Source organism: Saccopteryx leptura, chromosome 11 (genome assembly GCF_036850995.1).
Source record: "Saccopteryx leptura isolate mSacLep1 chromosome 11, mSacLep1_pri_phased_curated, whole genome shotgun sequence".
In the NCBI taxonomy this organism is placed as follows: Eukaryota; Metazoa; Chordata; class Mammalia; order Chiroptera; family Emballonuridae; genus Saccopteryx; species Saccopteryx leptura.
In genome coordinates this window covers 5,821,265-5,846,511 of record NC_089513.1, presented here as the reverse complement: position 1 = coordinate 5,846,511, position 25,247 = coordinate 5,821,265, and the positions used below count along the sequence as shown (strand labels likewise).

General features: G+C 43.8%; 1 protein-coding gene and 1 long non-coding RNA gene across 3 annotated transcripts in view; one reads left to right on the top strand and one right to left on the bottom strand.

Annotated features, from left to right (window-relative positions):
- Positions 1-7,394: 7,394 nt before the first annotated feature.
- LOC136382837 (uncharacterized) lies at positions 7,395-25,097 on the bottom strand. Its single transcript, XR_010747350.1, has 3 exons — positions 24,964-25,097; positions 8,080-8,234; positions 7,395-7,464 (listed from the first exon to the last, which is right to left on the bottom strand). It is a non-coding gene; the product is annotated as an uncharacterized lncRNA (long non-coding RNA).
- The window catches only part of SOCS6 (suppressor of cytokine signaling 6), a 39,175-nt gene continuing 39,007 nt past the window's right edge, over positions 25,080-25,247 (top strand). The window contains exon 1 of one of the 2 annotated variants that reach the window (XM_066352184.1): positions 25,080-25,186. The gene's annotated coding sequence lies outside the window, so the exon portion shown is untranslated. Of the gene's footprint in view, positions 25,239-25,247 lie in introns of both variants that reach the window. The other variant, XM_066352178.1, reaches the window with a different exon arrangement.

Below are 25,247 nucleotides of genomic sequence, written 5' to 3'. Positions count from 1 at the left end.
ATGAAGAAGTAAAGCGAGTCCTTTACAACTTGGCCAGTGTGCTCCTAGAAAACACAAGCTATGCAAAAGTATGAAATAAAACCCCCAGAGTGCATGAGGGAAATGGGGTAGAGGTACAAATTTCAAAAAGTCCATCAGTGTCTAACCTGAGGTGGTGCATGGGATTAAGGCTCGGCCTGGAATGCTGAGGTTGCAGGTTCAAAACCTTGGGCTTGCTTGCCTGGTGAAGGCACATACGAAAGCAACTATTACAAGTTGATGCTTTCTGCTGCTCTACCACCTCCCTTTTTTTCTCTCCCAATCCTCCTTCTAAAATCAATAAATAAAATCTTTTTTTAAAAAAAATATTCATCCATAACACACTTAAACAAACACACATGCACTGGAGAAAGGGAACCTGATGCCCTGGCCAGATGGCTCGACTGGTTGGAGCATCGTCCCAAAGCCTAGAGGTTGCCAGTTCAATCTCTGGTCAGGGCACATATGGAAACAGCTCGAAGTTCCTGTCTTTCTCCCTTCCTTCTCTTTAATTAATAAAATAAACATTAAAATAAAAGAAAAAAGAAAAGGAAACCCAATAAAAATGATAGCATAGTTTTACAAATATTAAATGGCTTAGAACTAGAGAAACGCTACATAAGCAGAGTATTTTCACTTGAAAAGATCTAAAGTCAGCCTGTGAGTGTCAGGAGGGTGACTCCGGGGGATAAAAACATGCTTCCACAGTGGGAAATCTGTGGTATGCTCACGCGGTTCCTGTGGATGTTAACTGAAGTGTGGTTTTAAAACAGGTGTCACAGCAGAATGTCATCTGTGGGTTGATGCTTTAAAACCAGGCGACTACCCTGCTCCACACCAACCTTCCTCTCCCTGGTCTTAGCCTCTATTGATTGTCTCTGCCTGAGTCATTAATTTCAATGGCAGCTGCGAAGCATTGACTTTCATATTCCGTCAACACTTCTCCGTTTATAAGCGAGCATCGATTTGCACAAAGACCTCCTTCTCTTCTCCTCTCCTCCTCCTGCTGAGGATGGTTTGTGTTCCCCATTGGGAATACACACAAGTCTAATCCTTCCATACCTGGCTATTTGTTCAGCATGTTAAAGCCATGATGTTAGATTCCCTCATTACTACTCCTGTCTCCCAATTAGACATTCCCGTTTCTTTAGATCTTTCTCAGATTACATGCTTTGGAACTCCTTCAACATTTTGGTCTTTTGAATGAGCTCCAATTTTTTTTTTTTTTGTATTTTTCTGAAGCCAGAAATGGGGAGGCAGTCAGATGGACTCCTGCATGCACCCGACTGGGATCCACCCGGCATGCCCACCAGGGGGCGATGCTCTGCCCATCTGGGGCTTCGCTGTGTTGCGACCAGAGCCACTCTAGCGCCTGAGGCAGAGGCCACAGAGCCATCCCCAGCGCCTGGACCAACTTTGCTCCAATGGAGCCTTGGCTGCGGGAGGGGAAGAGAGAGACAGAGAGGAAGGAGAGGAGAAGGGGTGGAGAAGCAAATGGGCGCTTCTCCTGTGTGCTCTGGCCAGGAATCGAACCCGGGACTCCCGCACGCCAGGCCGATGCTCTACCACTGAGCCAACTGGCCAGGGCCAAATGAGCTCCAATTTTTATACAGAGAATATAATTTCCAAGTGAGGTCTTCTGATTGAGTGGATTGAGACAATCGCTTTCTTCACTCTGGACATTAGAGTTCTAGTCATGCAGTCCAGGGTCACCATACTTTTCCTAAGGTCACATCTTACTGTTGATTGATGCATTTTCCCTGATATTGCTGAGCTAAATTTCCTTCAACCATATTGTTCAAGTATTTTAAGAGCAAATATCAGCCCTGGCTAGGTAATTCGGTTGGTTGGATCGTCACCCCAGTATGCTAAAGTTGTAGGTTTGATCCCCCACCAGGGCACATACAGAAATCAATCAACCAATGAATGCATGGATAAGTGGAACAATAAGTTGATGTTCCTCTCTCTTTCTCTCTTTCATATCAACCAATAAATAAAATTTTAAAAGACCAAATAGCAAGAATTTAATGTGTTAAATTCCTTCTTACTAGATTCAACCAAAATTTCCAGCTCTTTGTATTCCTTTTTTAAAATTTATTGGTTTGGTTGATATGGTTGATCAAACTATATATTTTTCATGTGTACAACTCAATATGACACCATCTACACCCTGCATCATGTCTCCCATCCCCCCAAATGTATTCAGTCTTTTATACTAGCTAGAAATCTAAGGGGCTTTGTATTCTTGTCCAAGTCATTAATAAATTTGATCGGCAAAGGACCAAGGACAAAGCTTGCATTTTTAAAATTATGGTCACTCATCCCGAGTTCAGTCTAACCGAGCGCTCTTGCCTCTAGCTAACATTTCCCCATTGAATCCTCAAAGATATCCTATGACAGATCTTGTCCAAAGCACTGCTCAACTCCAAATACCCTGGGTCTCCAGAACGCCCTTTAATTACCCCTTTGGTCACACTGTCTAAAAAAGAAGTAAGGTTAGTGATATCACTTGTTTTTAGTGAAACCATGCATGGTCTTATGATCTTGGCTTCCTTTCTAAAAAAGTTCACAAACTGCTGAATATCAAACAACTCATTCAACATTATAACAAGAGATCTTTTTGAGAAGTAAACACAAAATTCATTCAGGGAGAATTATCTTAAAATTCAGATAAAATAATAAGTTGTCATGCTTATTTACATTTTTCTAAATTTATACGGTGTTCTGATGATGGATGAATATTGCAGAATCATGAAAATTTAATAAATAGCAATGAGAATAATTAATTTCAAAAGAAAGCTTTTCCATTTGTGTTTTTGATGTACTGTATTATGCTTTATTGCTATAGATAGATAGATAGATAGATTTAACATGTTTTCATTATCTTCAAGAGTTTGTGATTTCCCAAAGGAAACAATGCTGAAGTCAGTCCTATTCTCCAAACCTGTTTTTAAAAGTTTTACATTATTAGTTTGCCAACACTGTGGTGCAACCACGTTAAATAATGTTTCTACAGCACCACTGTTATGTGATGTTTGATAGGTCTATACATCTATCTAAACAGAGTGAGGAGGAATCAGTTAACAGGCTCTAACCAAAGCGATCGTGGTAATTTCATGGCAGGCAATACAAAAAAAGACATTGGTCTGTGTTAAAACTTTAGTAGAGCAAGCTATATCCCAGAGTGGAAATGCATGCTGTAGAGCTGACATGACATTACTTTGTACAATAAGAATTTGACTGAGAAAACATCTAGTGGCTATTTTTTTGCATAGCCGCTGAAGACATGTTTCTGGCAAGAAAGTTTCCCCAATCTAAAAACAGCACAATCTACTGTCTTTGAATTCATGTAGGAAACCAGTCAGTAGTGAAACATCCAGAATCTCTTGTGAGTTAGTGCTTTTGCAAACCAGCAGAGTGAGGCTTGTTGGCATCGTAAAGACGTGTGAATATGCTGATGCACTTAAATGTTTGTTCTGTTTGTTTTAAAGAACTAATATCCAGCCTGACCAAGCGGTGTGCAATGGTTAGAGCATCGGATTGGGATGCAGAGGACCCAGGTTCGAGACCTCGAGGTTGCCAGCTTGAGTCGGGTTCATCTGGTTTGAGCAAGGCTCACCAGCTTGGACCCAAGGTCACTGTAGTCCCACAGTCAAGGCACATCTGAAAAATCAACCAGTGAACAACTAAGGTGCCACAATGAAGAATTGATGCTCCTCATCTCTCTCCCTTCCTGTCTGTCCCTCTCTCTGACTGTCTCTCTCTCTCTCTCTCTCTCTCTCTGTCAAAAAAAAAAAAAAAAAAAAAGAACTAATATCCATGCTTAAGGTTTAGGGAGCTGACCATGAATATACAAATAACTTGATATAGACTCAAATGCTAGGCATCAAATCCAAGAGAAATAATACATTTACTATTGTCACACTATCCAAAAGGGTTATTTCACTTACAAAATAGAAAACACTGAAGTCAAACAATATCAATTCAAAAGCAATTTTAAAAAATCCTATTTAAAGGAGGATAATTTCATTACTTTGTTTTCCTTGGAAGGAAATGAGCGTACTGCACTTATTGATGGAAATTCTGCTAGGAATCCTGGAGCTAAATATTACTTGGTGATTTCCATCGGCCATTGAAATATCAATCACCCCCCCCCCCAAGCGTCCAATAATTGTCACATTAAGCAAGGAATAACATTTATAAGGCAAATGCCCTCTTTCTTTCTTTCCTCACTGAAAACAGAACAGAAACTGTCTGCCTCTGTCTCAGTGAGGTGGTTTTTTTTTTTTTTTGTATTTTTATGAAGCTGGAAATGGGGATAGACAGTCAGACAGACTCCCGCATGTGCCCGACCGGGATCCACCCGGCACGCCCACCAGGGGGCGATGCTCTGCCCCTCCGGGGCGTCGCTCTGTCGCGACCAGAGCCACTCTAGCGCCTGGGGTAGAGGCCAAGGAGCCATCCCCAGCGCCTGGGCCATCTTTGCTCCAATGGAGCCTCGCTGCGGGAGGGGAAGAGAGAGACAGAGAGGAAGGAGAGGGGGAGGGGTGGAGAAGCAGATGGGTGCTTCTCCTGTGTGCCCCTGGCTGGGAATCGAACCCGGGACTTCTGCACGCCAGGCCGACGCTCTACCACTGAGCCAACCGGCCAGGGCCCAGTGCGGTGTTTTTTTTGTTTGTTTGTTTGTTTGTTTTTTGTATTTTTCTGAAGCTGGAAACGGGGAGGCAGTCAGACTCCCGCATGCGCCCGACCGGGATCCACCCGGCACACCCACCAGGGGGCGATGCTCTGCCCATCTGGGGCCTTGCTCTGTCGCGACCAGAGCCACTCTAGCGCCTGGGGCAGAGGCCAAGGAGCCATCCCCAGCGCCTGGGCCATCTTTGCTCCAATGGAGCCTCGCTGCGGGAGGGGAAGAGAGAGACAGAGAGGAAGGAAAAGGGGAGGGGTGGAGAAGCAAATGGGCGCTTCTCCTATGTGCCCTGGCCGGGAATCGAACCCCGGTCCCCCACACGCCAGGCCAACGCTCTACCGCTGTGCCAACTGGCCAGGGCAGTGAGATGTTTTTTAATCTAGGTAATTACTGTGGTTTTGGTCCTCTTGTTTATCTTGACAGCCGACCTTTTAGAAAATTATGGGGTATATATCCTACCAATGAAATCAATTTGTTACTACTAAGTTGTACACAGCATCTTTTCCTGTGGAAAAGTTTAATGTTCCTTTTTTATGACCTTCCTGTGAATTTATTTCTCTTCCCTGCCTTCACCCCATCTAAACAAACTGTATTAATTATAAATTAAGCTCTGGCTCAGGAAATGACTGACCATGCTTTTCATTGGTTTGTAGTGAGCTCCCCTGAACTATAAAATTAGTGGAATAGAACATTGTCCAGGTTCTGTACCAATTATTTTTAAAATAAACATTTTTCATCTAAAATGAACACCATACAAATATATGATTTAGAAAATAGTTTTTTTAAATTAGAAGGAAGTCTTGGCTAGTTTCTCTAATGGTGTAACATTGCCCAAGTCCATTACTGTCTTCAGATTGATGAGTCCCATTGTGGATGGCATTTCATTACATAAAATAATGCATACTCTTCTACATAGGAATGATCTTGTTTATCCTTAAGAGGGAGATCACATAGCAAAGAAAGTCATATTAAATAATTATTATATAATACTTTTCAGGCTGGTGAAGCTGAAAGGATTTTGATTTCTAGATATGTATTGTTATACTCAATAACTCTATATTATTGTAATTTCACACACTGACAAATTAAGATGCTATTTTCCCCCCTTCTAGTCTTTTTGGAACCAAAGGTCTTGTGATTCTTAGATATGCCGGTCATGTTTATGATACTTATTTTGACATGAATAAACTTTTTCCCTTTTCTTTTGTTTTTAAAAATTATTTTTATTTATTTATTCATTTTAGAGAAGAGAGAGAGAAGGGGGGAGGAGCAGGAAGCATCAACTCCCATATGTGCCTTGACCAGGCAAGCCCAGGGTTTTGAACCAGCGACCTCAGCATTCCAAGTTGATGCTTTATCCACTGCGCCACCACAGGTCAGGTTCCCTTTTCTAATATAAAAATGTTCAGATACGATTCATAGTCTTACCTGAGCCATAAAAACAAAAGCATTCATAGAAAAGAAAGCCCTGACATAATTTATTTTGAGAGTTACTGTCTAATATATCATGCCACATTTTCCATCCAATATGAATAGCAGACTGTGCATTAGAGTCTTAACTTGGAAGGAAATAATTCCAAAATAAGAAAGAAAATATAAATGTAGCCACTTCTAGACTACACAGACAAAAAGAAAAGACTAATTAGGACCCTTTGTTTCACACAGAAGACACAGTTGACATAATAATGAGTTCAAACATGTGAACAAATTCTACAGGAAGAATAGGGGAAATGTGTCTGCAACAAATGTCCCAATCAGAAATGAGCTCACGTGGAGGAATTTTTATTGGACCAAAGAAAGAAGGTCTTTACCTTCCATTTGTAAAACACTGGAATGGAAGCAGGGTGATTTATTCTTTTAGCAAAAGAATAAATAAAATTTCCAACCAATGTAGACATTTGTAAACTACAGAGAAAAAGGGAGAGAAAGAATGGGATTGATATGGATGACTGAAATGCACAGGTCATTTAAACTTTACAAGTTCATGACTTTTATAATTTTTTTTTTTTTTTTACAAAAACTAATAACTATCATACAATAGTTAGAGGAATTACAGAAATAGCTAAGTTGAATTTCAGTTTAATTTCCAAATCTCAGCCTTTGTGAGGATGCTAATGGCCTCAAAGCAGGCATCCCGGTTGACACTAATTAGTTAACTATGTTCTCAAAGAGAATACGATTTGAGTGTTATCTCTAAGATGTTTTAGAAGCTAATGAGACTGAACTATCTGTGAATAGTTTTTTTAAATCATCATTTGAAAATGCAACCAACTATTCTGAACTCTGATATCTGAAAAAAAAGAAAAGCGAGCGAGGCTCTGCAATTATAGTTGAAATAGTGTTAATGAAGAAGAGAGCCTGACCTGCGGTGGCTCAGTGGGTAAGCGTTGACCTGGAGTGCTGAGGTCATGGGTTCGACACCCTGGGCTTGCCCAGTCAAGGCACTTATGACAAGCAACTACTACAAGTTGATGCCCCTATCTCTCTCTTTCTCTCTCTCTTTCTCCTCTATCTCTAGACTCAATAAATAAAATTTTGAAAAAAAGAAAAAAGTTAAGTATTTTAATATATACACATAGGAGGATGAAAGAATGGTGGAATAACTACATGAGGGTTTTTACTAGGGACACAGAACCACTGTGGACATGCTTTATTCTACAGATATCGCTGTAGGCGTTGACCTTACCCAATCTTGGAAACTGGTTAGATAGTCTCTGGAAGGCTGTCATCTTCCTGTCCGGTGTTTGACTGTCAGTCTGCAGAGCCCCAACAGGAAGAGAAGACGGTGAGAAGTGGAGGAGAGGGACCTGGGGGACCTATGAGCGTGAGCAGCAGTCCCCAAAGATTGCCGGGAGCGTGAGCAGCAGTCCCCAAAGATTGCCGGGAGCCTGGTGCGTCTGGCACCGCTTTGGAGGTTGGTGCTGCCGCGTCCTGCAGGGGCTGCAGGCACCTTTGAGCTCAGAACTAAGTGCCTGGCCCAGGGGTTAGAAAGGAGATAGCAGGTGTGTGTGTGGGTGTATGTGTGTGTGAAGCAGCCATCCGTCCACCCCGGTCCTGCCCACGCAGGGGAGGTGGGCCAGCAGGAAAATGACCACACACGTGAGGTGCCAGCACACCTATATCTCTCCCTGGACTTCCTGAGCTACGAGTAACAGAGTAACAGGACAGTTACTTCACTCCCCTTCTCCAGTGTCTCTGTGACATTCTCTAACGACAGGTCTATGGGACGAGGACTCCGGGACACACTGTTCAGCCTCGACTCGTTAGCACAATGCCAGGCTGCCAGAATGTGCTAGGGATTATTCAGAAAATAAAAATGACAGCATGGTTCCAAACTGTCCACTCCAGTGACACTCCTCCAAGCAAGAGACCTGAATCACATCCATCAGCCTTCTGTGCCAAAGCGGGTCCCTGTCAATCAGAGCGCTGGCAGACGCAGGAGGCAGGCCCAGAGGGCTAAGCCACGGAGGACAGGCAGGAGAAAGGCGGCGGGCAGAGCTCAGGACTGGCAAGGGACAATGACACCCTGGAACGAGCAAGACTGGGAAGCCATGACCCCCGCCCAGTCCCCAGAGCGGCCTGATTGGGCAAGAAAAGGGGACAGCTCCAGTGGGTAAGGGGGGGCTGAGAGGCACCCTCACAAGCCCTGGAGCCCAGGAAGCCAGCCCTTGTCCGAACTGCAGCCCAGTGCGGGGGGGAGGCGGGGGGAGCAAGCACCCCAAGTGTTCTCTCTCTGCTCCAGGTCTCCACTCACACACGATCTCCTGACAGTGCTGGGCCCGCGTGGACACCAGCAGGCCTTCCGGCCCAGGCGATCTCTCGGTGGAGGGCAGCCTCCCCGGACAAGGCGCAGGGCAGAGAGGGGCGGGGAACGGGTTTGAGTGGAAGACAGGGTAAACAGCACAGTGATCAAGCTGAAGCAAAATGTCTTTTCATGAAGTTGTTTTTTTTTAAATTTTTTTATTTATTCATTTTAGAGAGGAGAGGGAGAGACAGAGAGAGAGAAGGGGGGGAGGAGCTGGAAGCATCAACTCCCATATGTGCCTTGACCAGGCAAGCCCAGGGTTTCGAACTGGCGACCTCAGCATTTCCAGGTCGACGCTTTATCCACTGCACCACCACAGGTCAGGCCAACAGTTTTTTTTTTTTTTTAAATGACATTTGCTGATCTTCCTGGGAAGTTACCAGTCCACAACAGAATCACATAGATGACTAAGGATAACGCATTTCTGAGAAATGCTAACATAACTCAGAGGGCCATTGTTCCTAAGGGTCCGTCTGTCTACCCATCAGGATGGTTTTTATTGGCTGTTTATGTCATGCTCCCTCAGGGGCCAGGACACTCGCAGAGCAGGGGCAGACCCTCCCAGGTGCCCCTACCCACTGCCTGATGTGTGTGCAGCTCGCCACCGGCTGGGTCCTGCTTGCTCCCCGGATCTCACACCCCACCGCACCTCAGTGTGGAGCCAGCACTCCTCGGCCTGAGCTGGGGACAGGCAAGTGGAGGCAGCGTCTCCCCTGCCCACGGGCCTGCTGCCCTACCTGAGGCACTGCAGCTTCAGCCAAGGGACACAGTGCGTACCTGGGATGAGGACAGGCAAGCACCTGGCCCTGCCAGTCACCCTGGATAAGCCATGGTGCTGCCAGCCCCAGGTGGAGACAGCTTCTGCCACGCCCCAGGCCAAGTTGCTGTGGTCCCTTACCCACAACAGAACCAAGGTGGGCCCTAGGCATCCAGGAGGGGGAGAGCAGGTGGGTCCTAGGGCAGGGGCCTGACTCTGTGGGAGCTGGACCATGTGAGCTGGGGCTCCAGGGCCCTAGGACATATGCCATTGCTCATGGGATTTCACTTAACAAATTCAGATTCAAGGAGAAGGCCATTCAGAATTCCACTACAGAACGTTAACCCACAATGGTGATCTCCTTCTGACTGTGGGCCTCCCGGGTAAGGGGCTGGTCCCAGGCCCATGAAGCCTGCCCTGGGTAGGGCTTAAGGGTAATTTTTTTTTTTTTCCTAGAAATTCTCTCAGGAATTTTAAGCATCATTAAAATAAAGCCAATTTCCTGTGTCTGGAACATCTTACAAATATTCATGAAACGAGACTCCATTGAGTAATTGTTGAATGTCTTGGACCTTGAAATAGAGATTTCTTTTTCTAATTTAGTGTAGGGGCTTTCTATTTATTAATCAGTCACTGAGTGATGTTTACTTATACTATGGCTATAGTACCATATTTCCAATAACAAGACATGGATAATACTGACCTAGGAGGAGAAGGAATTTTATTTTGAAAGACACTTGGGATTGTTGTGAACCTGAGGCAGCTGGAAGACATTTTATAAAGCTACAGTTTTAATTCTGACTCTAAAAATCCAGCTAATTACTTCTTTCCAGATGTTAAGGTTTTAACGTTTTATTCTCTCCCGTGTCACATAAAATTATAGTAAATAAATTTGTATGCATTTGGGGGGGGCGTGTAAAGTGAACCTCACTAGTCAGCTAGGGACAACATAGAAGGAGCATCAAAGATCTTCTAGATACGTTTTACAACCACCATGACTTTTATTTTGCTCATCAATTGTGTTCACCAATCAACTCTTTTTTCTTTTCTTTTCTTTCTTTTTTTTTGTATTTTTCTGAAGTGAGAAGCGGGAGGCAGAGAGACACAGTCCTGTATGAGCCTGACCGGGATCCACCCAGCATGCCCACCAGGGGGCGATGCTCTGCCCCTCAGGGCATCGCTCTGTTGTGACCAGAGCCATTCTAGCACCTGAGGCAGAAGCCATAAGAGCCATCCTCAGCGCCCGGGCCATCTTTGCTCCAATGGAGCCTTGGCTGCGGGAGGGGAAGAGAGAAATAGAAAGGAAGGAGAGAGAGAGGGTGGAGAAGCAGATGGGCACTTCTCCTGTGTGTCCTGATCGGAAACTGAACCCGGGACTTCCGCACGCCAGGCCAGTGCTCTATCACTGAGCCAACTGGCCAGGGCCTTCACCACTGAACTCTTAACTCCAACTAAACCCATTCACTGAACTTCCACGACCCCCATTCTAGTCCAAACTGCCGTCATGTCTTCCTGGGCTCTCTACTCCTCCTACTTTCCACTTGGTCCTGCTAAAATCCATTCTCCATTCAGACGAGAGGGGCCTTTTAAAAATGAAAACTAGTTTGCAACATCCCCTGATGAAAATGGTCGTTCCTTTCCATCGCTCTGAGACCAATGCTGGAGCTCTGTCCCCGTGAGGCGTGTCCAGGTTTGGCCGCAGCCTCCATTCTGACTTCATCGTCTTTCTCCCAAGTACCTTTCACCATGCTCCAGCCGGACCGGTCTTCTCTGTTCCGCGAATATACCAAGTTCTGTCACAGTGTGGAGATTTCCCAAGACGGCTTCTTTGCAACCATGCTTCCTCTTCCTCCTCCTTCAAGTCACTTCTTTGGAGTGGCCTTCCTGGAACAACTGTGTAAAGTGCCACCAATCCCTTCTCCAGTTACTGTTGACCCCATCATCCTTATTTTCTACATATCGTATCTGTAATTTTTTTGTTGTTCAATTGCTTAATAATTCGGTGTTGGCTCTTTCCTCCACCTCCTTTCACCCATTCCCACTAAATGCATCTCTTTAAGGTCAGGCTTGGGCTGCTCTGTCCACTCCCTTATGCCCTGCACCTAGAACAAATGCTTGGAACCTAGGAGATGTTCAGTAAATACTTGAATATTGAGTGGATGAAAGTTAACACCTTGCTCCATGGCTCTCAGCAGTCTACAGGATGCTGTTTCTGCTCCTTGAAGGAGATTAATACTCTAAGTCAGCGGTAGTCAACCTGGTCCCTACCGCCCCCTAGTGGGCATTCCAGCTGTCATGGTAGGTGGTAGCGGAGCAACCAAAGTATAAATAAAAAGATAGATTTAACTATACTAAGTTGTTTTATAAAGATTTATTCTGCCAAACTTAGCGAAAATCTGACATAAAGTACTTGGTAAGTAATTATTATTATATGCTTTAACCTGCTATAACTCTGCTTTATAAATTTTATAAAGTAAAGTTACTTCCCTACTTTATAAATCACCATTACTGTGGAACTGGTGGGTAGTTACTACCAATATTAACAGGGATACAATAAAGTGGGCAGTAGGTATAAAAAGGTTGACTGCCCCTGATCTAAGTTATTTGTGTAGCTTCCCTTGGCTCCTTTGGCCAGGAATAACCCACTGGGTGGCTTACGACAATAGACATGTTCCCTCACAGAGCTGGAGGCTGCAAGTCTGAGACCAGGGTGCTGGCAGGGGCCATGCCACTTGTGAAGGCACCGGAGGAGAATCCTTCCTGCCTCTTGGGTATAGTGGTTGGAAGTAATTCTCCTGCCTTTGCTTATAGGAGCAGCATGCCCATCTCCACCTGCGCCTTCGCAGGGTGTTGTCCTGGTGGGTCGTTGATGAATACTCCTCTCCTAAGGAGCCAGTTGGGGGTGGATACAGCCCACTCCCACCTGGCATTACCTCATATTAAATAGACCACATCTGCAAAGACCCTATTCCCAAATAAAGTCACATGGACAGGTATGAGGGATTGAGACTTCAACATATCTTTTGGGTGACACATTGAACCCACAGCAGTACCTAACACGGTAACGAAACCCAGGGCTCCGAAAAGGAAATTCCTTTCAACTGTTTTATTGGTGACCCCCTCCTTGAGATTCCCTGCTTAGATGGGAAGCCAGCCCCCAGCAGCCCAGTTCTCTGTGGCTCTGACTCCCTCTAAGCCTTCCTGCGCTCTTCCTTTCACAGGCTGAGACCTGGTGGATTCATCGTTCTGATGGGACCCGCTGGGCCACTTGCTACCCATCCCTCCAGAGCCAACCGTGACAGCCCCAGAACGGCTTTCGTAGCACATATACTATACTGGATCTCCAGACTGATTCAATATTGATTCTAGTTGTATCATTTAATTAAATCATAGGCATATATATATATATATATATATATATGAGCTAATCTGAGAATCTAATGACCATTTATAACATCGCATTTTTCCTTAGAAACAATGACTTGTAAATTGAATTTATAATCCAAATTACAAATAAACTTGTGGAATAGAATTGCATAGGTAACTTGGGGAACACTTAGCTATAAAAAAACACATTAAAGATAATGTGAGAATCAAATAACAGTATGAGAGTACCATACAATCACAGGGTAATAAACTACTAGTGACATTTAATTTCCTTACATTGATTGATTTTAGAGACAGAGAGAGGAAGAGGGGAAAGAGAGAGAGAGGCATTCATCGGTTGCTCCACTTAGATGTGCGTTCATTGTTCACTTCCCATATGTGCCTGGATCAGGGATCAAACCCTCAACCTCGGTGCTTTGGGACCCTGCTCTAACAGACTGTGCTAACCGGCCAGGGCCACAGCAAGTGACATTGACACGTGCTCTTGATGCCAGGGAGGTAAAACTCCAAATCTCCAAGTTCAAAGCTCTGACACAGAACTTCCTTGGTGACATAGGAAGGGCAGTGTGTTTTCCTTCCTCTGGATCGCCAGGCCACCCTGTTGCTCTAGAATGACAAACATGGATAAAAATTCATTTTATCTGAACGTGCTGACCATGCTACGGATTTCCAGCTTCTGAATTCAGTTTGCTAACAACTTCTCATCTTGCAGTAGAGAAGGGAACTTTCAGAAATGTGATTCCACCCAGGGTAGAGGTCTCACTGGGGAGAGATGGCAGTTCAAGGCCATGCTGAGCTGGTCATATGAGTTCTGGCTCTCTGCCTCTTGGAGGGAAGAATTACAGTACCTTCTTCCACTGTAGGGTGAATGGGGGGAGCGAATTTTATGTGATGTTATTCTCTACTCTAGGACATTCGCCCTCCTAAGCTTCCAGAAGAGACAAACACTAGCCATTCACTCCTTATGGGAGCAGGGGGTATTTGCTGGATTGCTTTGCCCTGAATCCATAATGTCCCCTTACGTAGTGAAAGACTCCTTAGCAGTCAGGGGGCCCTGAGTCCTGGAAAGACAGAGGGAAGACAGGAGTGAGAGATTTCTCTGAATTGTCTCCACATAGAAATCTTCGACCTGAAACAGAAGATAACGTGAAGCTGGGCCTGATGTACCAGGGACTCTTGTCACCTTCGAACACCATTTGGCCGAAGTGTTATTACCTTTCTGAGTAAGCCAACAGGTACCCACATCCCTTCCAGGTCTTAAAATCCTCAGTACCCCTTGTCCTGGGAGGTTGGCATCCTTCCTTTGATGTTGGCATGTTCCCAGAGATCAGAACCCAGTGGCCAATGGAGAGAGCACAGACATTGCCCCTTAATAATCATGCTCTGGAAGGCGGGGCTACTTCTCACTCCCCGAAGGTTAAACCAGCCGCCCCCATGCCTTAGAGCAGTGGTTCTCAACCTGTGGGTCACGACCCCGGCAGGGGTCGAACGACCAAAACACAGGGGTCGCCTAAAGCCATCGGAAAATACATATTTATTATACATTTTTTTTTTTTGTATATTTTTTCTGAAGTTGGAAACGGGGAGAGACAGACAGACTCCCGCATGCGCCCAACCGGGATCCACCCGGCACGCCCACCAAGGGCGACGCTCTGCCCACCAGGGGGCGATGCTCTGCCCCTCCGGGGCGTCGCTCTGCCACGACCAGAGCCACTCTAGCGCCTGGGGCAGAGGCCAAGGAGCCATCCCCAGCGCCTGGGCCATCTTTGCTCCAATGGAGCCTTGACTGCGGAAGGGGAAGAGAGAGACAGAGAGGAAGGAGGGGGGGGGGTGGAGAAGCAAATGGGCGCTTCTCCTATGTGCCCTGGCCGGGAATCGAACCCGGGTCCCCCGCACGCCAGGCCGACGCTCTACCGCTGAGCCAACCTGGCCAGGGCCATATTTATTATACATTTTTAAATTTATTATACATTTTAAAATTTATTATACAATACATTTTTAAATAAAATATGTATTTTATAATAACATTATAAACACAGGGGAAGGGCAGAGGGAACACAGAGTTCATTATAACCTGGCTCTGTTCTAGATAAACCAGGACCTATAGTGACACTAGTGATTGGGAAACTGCAAGAGCTTTGATTGGGAGGAGACTGCAGTGACTCTATGACAAAGAACAGAGGTGGGGCTGGGGGGGGAGGGGCGGGAAGGCCCAGGAATACCTTAATAGTGCCCTATGGCTGGCACCACAAAGTACCACAGACTGGGTGCTTACGTAATAGAAATACATTCTCTCATGGTTCTGGAGGCTAGCAGGTACAAGGTCAAGGTGTTGGCAGCGCTGTGCTCTCTCTCAAGGTTCTACGGGAGGATCCTTCTCCACCTCCTCCTAGCTTCCGGTGTTGACCACAGTCCTTGGCTTGTGGCCAAATCACCACAAGGTCTGCCTTGGGGGCATTGTCCACAGGTCTTCCTGCTGCATGTCTGTCTCTGTGTCTCTTCTCTCATAGAAACACCAATCGCATTGGATTGAGGCCCGACCCCACTAGTACGCCCTCATGCTAACTTCACTGCGTATGCAAAGATCTTCTCCTTCCAAGCAGGGGCACATGTGGAGGCTCTGGGAAGGATATGAATGTTGGGGACCATCCTTTACCCAGCACAAGTAGCAAACAGGGAAGCTGGAATGAGTGGAGGCTGCTTGTGACACTCAGGCAGTAGGGTAGAGGGACATGGGAGAGGAAGTCCAGAGTGTGGAACTGGGTTCACTTGGGCCCCGGGGGTGTACTTAGCACTGAAAGTGCACTTGGCATGTCAGGACGAGGCTGGAAGGCTACCCACTGTATTCCACCTGCGTCTGCCCAATTCTCTCAAGTCTGGCTTCCTTTTTTCCCCCTTCTGAAAGGAGGGGAAGCAGACAGACTCCTGCATGCGCCCCAACCAGGATCCACCCAGCATGTCCATGAGGGGGTGATACTGTTCATCTGGGGCGTTGCTCTGTTGCAATCAAAGCCATTTTTTAGCGCCTGAGGCAGAGGCCATGGTGCTGTCCTGAGCGTTCAGGCAAAACAGGGATGTATTCAAAGGCTGTCGGGGGCTGGCACCAAGGACAACCTGGCCCAGGGACCTGACTAGGGTGCATCTGGTTTCCTCTCCTGTCCCATGAACCTCCATGTTCACATCTCTTGCTCCAGGGTTAGTCCTGGGCGAGTCTCTCAGTCATGAGCACACCTTCCAGCTATATTGGGCGTGAGCCGGAAGAAGATAAGAATTCCCCCCAAACATCCACTTGGATTGTATATGGCATCTCAAAATCAGCATATCCAACATTCCTATATCTCTTATGTCAGTTTCTGTCCCTGCCTTCCAACCCTAAACCAAAAGTAATTCATCCTTGACTTCTTTTAACTCACCCATCCGTAGCCTCCCTAATCAACCACTAAATCCTGCTGAGAATAGCTTCTAAATATTTCTCAAAGACATCCTCTTAAATCTATCCCTAATACCATTGTTCTAGTGTAAGTGCTCATCATCTCTGCTGGGCTTCCTCCTAGTCTTTTCTTCCTCTTAATATCCACCTTCCTACCGCAGCCAAAATTATCTAATTTGAGGTTGATTATCAACCTAAAAACAAAAGCCAGAAGACAAGATGGCGCTGGAGTAGGCGGACGTACCAACATCCACCTCCCAGAACCAAAGTGGATTACAAACTAATTTTAAGAACTATCATCTGGAAAAGCCAACTTTGGACTAAACTAAGAGGACTCTTCAACCAAGGAACACTGAAGAAGCCACACCGAGACTGGTAGAAAAAGCAGAAATGCGGAGAGGGCTGCCTAGCTCCCCAGAGTGAACGGCAGCCGGGAGAGACTTGCATGGTGGGAAGTGAGTTTAGCAGAGAGGGGAGGGTCCTGAATCCCAGGAACAAAGCCCCAGCCTGCAGCCCCAGAGCCCAGAAAAGGCATAAGGACAGTATTTATCTGGAAACAAGTCAGGATACTGTTTGTGAGAAAGAGACTGATTTCTCAGACCCAGGATCTTTCTTAAAGGGACAGCGCAGAACACCTCTCTCACAACCACTCACCCGGGGCTCCGTGGGATGGGGAGAGAGGAGAGGACCGGATTGCAGGAAGAGAGTGTAATCTAGGAGGCACAGGTAGAAATATTTTGGGAGACAGCCACCCTAACCCCTGGGACGAGTCACTCCCCGAATCTGAAGTGAACATTTCCCCCGGAAACAGCAATACCAGCAAAGGGAAGCAGGACACCAGCCAAACAAGCTCCCCCGCAGCACTCAGAGCAGAGTCGCTTAGAAGGAGGGAGTTTTCGGGGCAACAGTAGTGAGTGTTAGGGTCTGAGCTACAGCGCCCCCACCCACACGGCTGAGGGCTCGCCAGAGAGCGGCGGCGGGATGTGGAAGTGCGGTGCTGTTGGCAAGGGTAGAAGCCGGGTGGCCACCACTGGGCTCACGTGTGAGCTCAGTCTTGCCCTGCTGGGGAGGAGGGGGGGTGCAAAAACAGTCAAGCCCAGCTGCCGGCAGCCTGTAATGCAGCCTGCGGGAGAAGGGCGGGAACCCCGGAAAGCGTGGAGACCCGCCCGTGAGCAAGGGCGCAGGAGCACAGCCTTGCCCCGCTTGTGCAACCCAGGCTTGTGGTCTGACTTGGGAGCCGGCTCCTCCTGCGGGGGTGGAGCCAAAAGCCCAGAACAGGAGAAGTTCTGCTACTGAGCTGAGCGTGGGCACACAGTCCTGCCCTGCTGGTAGAGCCAAGGCTAGCAGCCATTCCACGAACAGGCTCCTCCTGCAAGGGCGGGGCGAAAGCCCGGAAACAGGTGGAGACCCACAGCTGAGCAAAGGTGCTCGCCAGTGCCCTCAGGACCGAGCATAATGCCAAACACGGGGGCGGGGCAAAGGCCAAGGCCACCAAGGCTAGTGCACTCGAGTAAGTGATTCACAGCCACTCCCGTGAAGAGAAAATGCGGAGACAGAGAAATGCAACACAAATGAACCAAGAGAAATCCCCAGAAAAGGACCTAAATGAATCAGATAAAACCAAATTGCCAGATGCAGAGTTTAAAATAACGATTGTTAGGATGCTCAAAGATATTAGAACAACCATAGATGGCCATTACAAAAACCTAAATAAAGAGCAGATATAAAAAAGGACATTGAAATAATAAAGAATCAGTCAGAAATAACAAATGCAATATCTGAAATAAAGAATACAATGGAATTAAAAGCAGGATGGATGAAGCTGAGAATCGAATCAGTGAGTTAGAGGACACGATAAATAAAGGCACGGAAGCAGAGCAGAAAAAAGAAAAGAGACTCAAAAAGTCTGAGGAAACTCTAAGAGAGCTCTGTGACAACATGAAGAGAAATAACATCCGTATCATAGGGGTTCCTGAAGAAGAAGAGAAAGAACAAGGGATAGAGACTTTGTTCAATCATATCATAGCTGAAAACTTCCCTCAGTTAAGGCAGGAAAACATCTCACATGTTCAGGAAGCACAGAGAACTCCATTAAGGAGAAACTCAAAGAAATCAACACCAAGACACAGCATAATTAAAATACCAAAGCTCAGTGATAAAGAGAAAATATTAAAAGCTGCTAGAGAAAAAAAGACTATACCTACAAAGGAGCCCCCATAAGGATGACATCTGACTTCTCAACAGAAACACTTGAGGCCAGAAGGGAATGGCAAGAAATATTCAAAGTAATGCAGAACAAGAGCCTACAACCAAGACTACTTTATCCAGCAAGGCTATCGTTTAAAGTTGAAGGAGAAATAAAAAGCTTTACAGACAAAAAAACCTCAAGGAATTCACTACAACCAAACCAAGGCTGCAAGAAATGCTAAGGGACCTGTTGTAAACAGATCAAAGGAGAAAAAGAATATAGCAAAAGAGGAATACAGTTTTAAAGAATAAAATGGCAATAAGCAATTACATATCAATAATAACCTTAAATGTAAATGGATTAAATGATCCGATCAAAAGACATAGGGTAGCTGCGTGGATAAGAAAACAGGACCCATACATATGCTGTCTACAAGAGACACACCTTAAATCAAAAGTTGCACACAGACTGAAGATAAAAGGATGGAAAACAATATTTCACGCAAATGGAAATGAAAAAAAAGCTGGGGTAGCAATACTTATATCAGACAAAATGGACTTTAAAACAAAGACTATAGGTAGATATAAAGAAGGTCACTACATAATGATAAAGGGAGCAATCCAAAAGGAAGATATAACCGTTATAAACATCTACGCACCTAATATAGGAGCACCTAAATATATAAAGCAGACTTTGATGGACTTAAAGGGCGAGATCAACAGCAATACTATAATAGTAGGGGATTTCAATACCCCATTAACATCACTAGATAGATCCTCAAGAAAAAAAATTAACAGAAATAGACTTAAAGGGCATATTAGATCAACTCGATTTAATAGATATCTTCAGAACCTTTCACCCTAAAACAGCAGAATATACATTCTTTTCAAGCGCTCATGGTACATTCTCTAGGATAGAACACATGTTAGGGCACAAAAGCGGGCTCAACAAATTTAAGAAGATTGAAATCATATTGAGCACTTTCTCTGATCACAGTGGCATTAAACTAGAAATCAACCACAACAGAAAAACTGAAAAACACTCAAACACTTGGAAACTAAATAGCATGTTACTAAATAACGAATGGGTAAACAATGAGATCAAAAAAGAAATTAAAAAATTCCTGGAAACAAACGACAATGAGCATCATACATCAACTCAAAATTTATGGGACACAGCAAAAGCAGTACTGAGAGGGAACTTTATAGCATTATAGTCATACCTCAAGAAGCTAGAAAAAGCTCAAATAAACAACTTGACCCTACATCTAAAAGAACTAGAAAAAGAACAGCAGAAAAGCCCAGACCTAGTAGAAGGAAGGAAATAATAATGATCAGAGCAGAAATAAATGACATAGAGGCTAAAGAAACAATAGAGAGGATCAATGAAACCAGTAGCTGGTTCTTTGAAAAGGTAAACAAGATCAATGAACCTTTAACCAGACTCACCAAGAAAAAAAGAGAGAGGACTCAAGTAAATAAAATTAGAAATGAGAGTGGAGAAATAACAACTGACACAACAGAAATACAAAATATTGTAAGAAAATACTATGAAGAACTATACGCCAAAAAACTAGACAACCTAGATGAAATGGACAAATTCCTTGAAACATATAATCTTTTAAAAATCAATCTGGAAGAATCAGAAAACCTAAACAGACCAATTACAACAAATGAGATTGAAACAGCTATCAAAAAACTCCCAAAAAAGAAAAGTCCTGGGCCTGATGGCACAAGTGAATTCTACCAAATATTCAAAGAAGAACTAATTCCTATCCTTCTCAAACTATTTCAAAACATTCAAGAGGAAGGAAGACTTCCAAGCTCCTTTTATGAGGCGAGCATAATTCTGATTCTAAAACCAGGCAAAGACAACACAAAAAAAGAAAATTATAGGCCAATATCCCTGATGAATATAGATGCAAAAATCCTCAACAAAATATTAGCAAACCGCATCCAGCAATATATGAAAAAGTCATACACCATGATCAAGTGGGATTTATTCTTGGGAGGCAAGGCTGGTACAATATTCGCAAATCAATCAATGTGATTCATCACATAAACAAAAGGAAGGAGAAAAACCACATGATAATTTCAATAGATGCAGAAAAAGCATTTGATAAAATCCAGCACCCATTCAGGATCAAAACTCTCAGCAAAGTGAGAATACAGGGAACATACCTCAACATGATAAAGGCCATCTATGACAAACCCACAGCCAACATACTCAATGGGCAAAAATCAAAAGCAATCCCCTTAAGAGCAGGAACAAGGCAGGGGTGCCCCCTTTCACCACTCTTATTCAACATAGTTCTGGTAGTCCTAGCCACAGCAATCAGACAAGAAATAGAAATAAAAGGCATCCAAATTGGAAAAGAAGAAGTAAAACTATCATTATTTGCAGATGATATGATATTGTATATAGAAAACCCTAAAGTCTCAGTCAAAAAACTACTAGACCTGAATAATGAACTCGGCAAAGTGGCAGGATATAAAATCAATACTCAGAAATTAGAGGCATTTTTATACACTAACAATGAACTGTCAGAAAGAGAAATTAAGGAATCAATCCCCTTTACCATTACAACCAAAAAAATAAAGTACCTAGGAATAAATTTAACCAGGGAGATTCAAGACTTGTCTCGGAAAATTATAAAACATTGATAAAAGAAATCAGGGAAGATACAAACAAGTGGAGGCATATACAGTGCTCATGGTTAGGAAGAATAAACATCATTAAAATGTCTCTGTTACCCAAAGCAATTTATAAATTCAATGCAATACCGATTAAAATACCAATGACTTACTTCAAAGATATAGAACACATATTCCAAAACTTTATATGGAACCAAAAGAGAACACGAATATCCTCAGCAATCTTGAAAAGGAAGAATAAAGCGGGAGGTATCACACTTCCTGATATCAAGTTATATTATAAGGCCATTGTACTCAAAACAGCCTGATACTGGCATAGAAACAGGCATATAGATCAATGGAACAGAACAGAGAACCCAGAAATAAACCCAGAGCTCTATGGACAACTGATATTTGACAAAGGAGGTAAGAACATACATTGGAGTAAAGACAGTCTCCTCAACATGGTGTAGGGAAAATTGGACAGCTACCTGCAAAAAAATGAAACTAGACCACCAACTTACACCATTCACAAAAATAAACTCAAAATGGATAAAAGATTTAAATGTAAGCCGTGAAACCTTAAGCATCTTAGAAGAAAACATAGGTAGTAAGCTCTCTGACATCTCTCGCAGCAATATATTTGCCGATTTATCTCCACAGGCAAGTGAAATAAAAGACAGGATAAACAAATGGGACTTTATCAAACTAAAAAGTTTCTGCACAGCTAAAGACAATAAGAACAGAATAAAAAGACAAACTATACAATGGGAGAATATATTTGACATTGCGTCTGATAAGGGGTTAATAACCAAAATTTATAAAGAACTTGTAAAACTTAATACCAGGAAGACAAACAATCCAATCCAAAAATGGGCAAAAGAAATGAATAGTCACTTCTCCAAAGAGGACATACAGATGGCCAATAGGCATATGAAAAAATGCTCAACATCACTAATTATTAGAGAAATGCAAATTAAAACCATAATGAGACATCACCTCACACCAGTCAGAATGGCGCTCATCAACAAAACAACACAGAATAAGTGCTGGCGAGGATGTGGAGAAAAGGGAACCCTCCTGCACTGCTGGTGGGAATGCAGACTGGTGCAGCCACTGTGGAAAACAGTATGGAGATTCCTCAAGGAATTAAAAATCTAATGGCCTTTTGACCCAGCTATACCACTGTTAGGAATATACCCCAAGAACACCATAGCACTGTTTGAAAAGAAGAAATGCACCCCCATGTTTATGGCAGCATTGTTCACAATAGCAAAGATCTGGAAACAGCCCAAGTGTCCATCAGAGGACGAGTGGATTAAAAAGCTTTGGTACATATATACTATGGAATAGAATCAGCCATAAGAAATGATGACATCGGATCTTTTACAACAACATGGATGGACCTTGATAACATTATACGGAGTGAAATAAGTAAATCAGGTAAAACTAAGAACTATATGATTCCATACATAGGTGGGACATAAAAATGAGACTCGGAGACATGGACAACAGTGTTGGGGTTACAGGGTGGGGGGGAGCAGAGGGAGGGGGTTGGGGGAGGGAAGAGGCACAAAGAAAACCAGTTAGAATGTGACGGAAGACAATTTTATCAATGTCACCCCATCAAAATTAATAAAAAAAACCCTGCTCTGGAAGCAGTGATTCTGGCAGTCTTTCCATTTTGAAATACAAAAGCTGGTTTTTGTTTTGTTTTGTATAATGACAAAAATGAAAAAAAAATCACTGTAAAATTGAACATGAAAGAAACACTTACAATTTGGAATTATGATTTCATTATATCCTTCATTAACAGAATTTGACAACAAAAATTATATTTATTTTCACTTACATTTGATAATCAGTACTGTATACCAAGGATTCTATTTCACTGCACAAGTTGGTACACTGTAGCCTAATGCGTAATGGATATTTCATGGAGGATCCTGTACAGAGGATACATATTTGATAAAAATCAAATTTTCAGTGAACTAGGATTATTTATTCAGGGCAGCAAATCTGTAATTAATTTCTTCTAACTCCATGTGAGCAAATCTCATTTTCTACCCACTTAGACAGCCTAAACACTAATATATTCAAATTTATAGAGTAAGATACCAGAAATAATCTTGACTGATGTTTCAGATATGGCTAATGGTTTGTTGTCAGTTGTGAAAATTGCAAATAACAATGTTCATTTTTCTAAAAAAAACAAAAAACAAAACAAACCCCCCCCCAAAAAAAAACAAAACAAACAAACAAAAAAGCCAGAGAACATTTGAGATCTTGCTCCCTGGCATATGTCATCAGTTTGGCTCAAATAAACTCTTAACAAAAATTCAAAAAAAAAAAGAATTCCCCCCAAGGGGAACGAGGTGCTGATAAAGGGACAGGTGGGATGGTGTACAGCCAGCAGTGCTTGGGATTCAGCCAAGAATGGAGATTTTTTTTTTAATACATAGTATATTTAAACCACCCATTGCTCTACACTAAGACAGTTGCTGTATTATTGTACTGTTATCCCTATTATCTTAATTTAGCAGTTAGGAATCTCATGTTCTGGAGTCAGAGAGACCTAAGTCTTAATTCCAGCTTTGCCCCACAGTGGCAGTGTGACTTTCAGAATGTCATTTACTACTTACACTTGCCTACTAGGAGCCTGTTTCCTCATCTGTACAGTGGGATGATAATGCTGGCCTTGTAGATTGTTGTTAAAATGAAAGGAGATAATATACACCAAAGATCGTAATGGCCCAGAAAACATACATTCCCGCCTAACGGCAATCATTATGGGTCAGGCACCAGGTTAAGTGGTTTCTGTGCCCTGTCCCATGTAATCGTCACAACTGCTTGACACAGTTCATATCAAAGACCCCTCCCCTCTCACCATCCCCCTTCTACGGAAGTAGAAACTGAGGCTACAACTTGAACTGTCAAAGCCAAGATGCCAGACCGGCTCTGCCAGACTCAAAAGCCCAGGGTCCTGACTATGTGTCCCAAACCCAGCCCACTGCATGCTCAGTGCTCACCAGCCCTGCTGCACAATGTCCAGGCCCTAGTCTTGGGATCAGGGACGGAGGCTTGTGCCCCAGATGCTGCGATCCACCCTAAGCCTACTTTAGAACGGGCTTAAAACAAGAGGCAGTGCGGTGCAAGAGTTTGCTTCTCTTCTAAGTACTCCTTGTTATGACCACTTACCTCTCCGACAACTCTTTCAGCCTAAGTCCACTGTGATGAGATATTTGAGAATTGAGTTGCATTGAAATTTGGGAAAGAAGATGACAGTGGTCTGGTGAACCACACACAGCAGATGACATCAACCTTATTTATACCATTCGGTCACACAAACCGACTGAGTCACCTGACCAACCCAGTTTTTAAATATATTTTTTAAAGATTTGATTTATAGATTTTAGAGAGGGGGAGAGAGACGAAGGGAGGGAGTGAGATCATAGCGGCTTCACTGTAGCCGACCATTGCTTGCTTCTTGTATGCGCCCTGACCAGGCAAGCCCAGGGTTTCAAACCCACGACCTCAGCATTCCAGGTGGACTCTATCAGTGGATAATTTAAATTATCACCAACGTTTAAATTATTAATCTAGATATTGTGTTTAGATGAGTTTTGTACGTCATACATTTTTAGAAAGTAAGATCAATTAGTGGAACTTTTTCTTAAATAACAGCTTTATTGTGGTATAATTCAAATATAAATTCACACATGACCAACTTGAAGAATTTTTCCCCCTACCCTTTCTTTGTTTCCATTTTTAAAAATCCCTATTATTGCAGACACAGAACTTTCTAAAAAAAGTTTTGTTGTTCATTTTTTAGAGACAGAGAGGAAAGGGGAGAGATAGACAAATATTGATTTGTTGTCCCACTTATTCATGCCCTCATTGGTTGATTCTTGTATGTGCTCTGACCAGAGATCCAATCCCCACAACCTCACCAAGTCAGGAGGACGCCATAACCAACTGGGCAACCCCGCCGCCCGGCCCGGACACACACCACTTAAAGTCACCAAAAATTCAAGTTAGACTATATGGATACTTACCTGTAATGGCTTTTCATCAAAAGAGAAATAAAGTTTTTTCCTGTGGATTCCCATTGACAAAAATCAACTGTTGCTGTTGTTGCTACACATTAGTAGCACATTCGGCCAACTTCCAAAGAGCTGAGTCAGGGCACCGGCATCACAGCACCCTGGAACTCGGCGGCAGAAGCCGGAGCGAAGGCTTCCCTGTGGCCGACGCCACTAAGGAGGACCGCATGGCGAAGTGGGTGGCCTGAGACAGCGACCAAGCTTTCTACCAACGAGCACATTTCACGGTTAAGCCC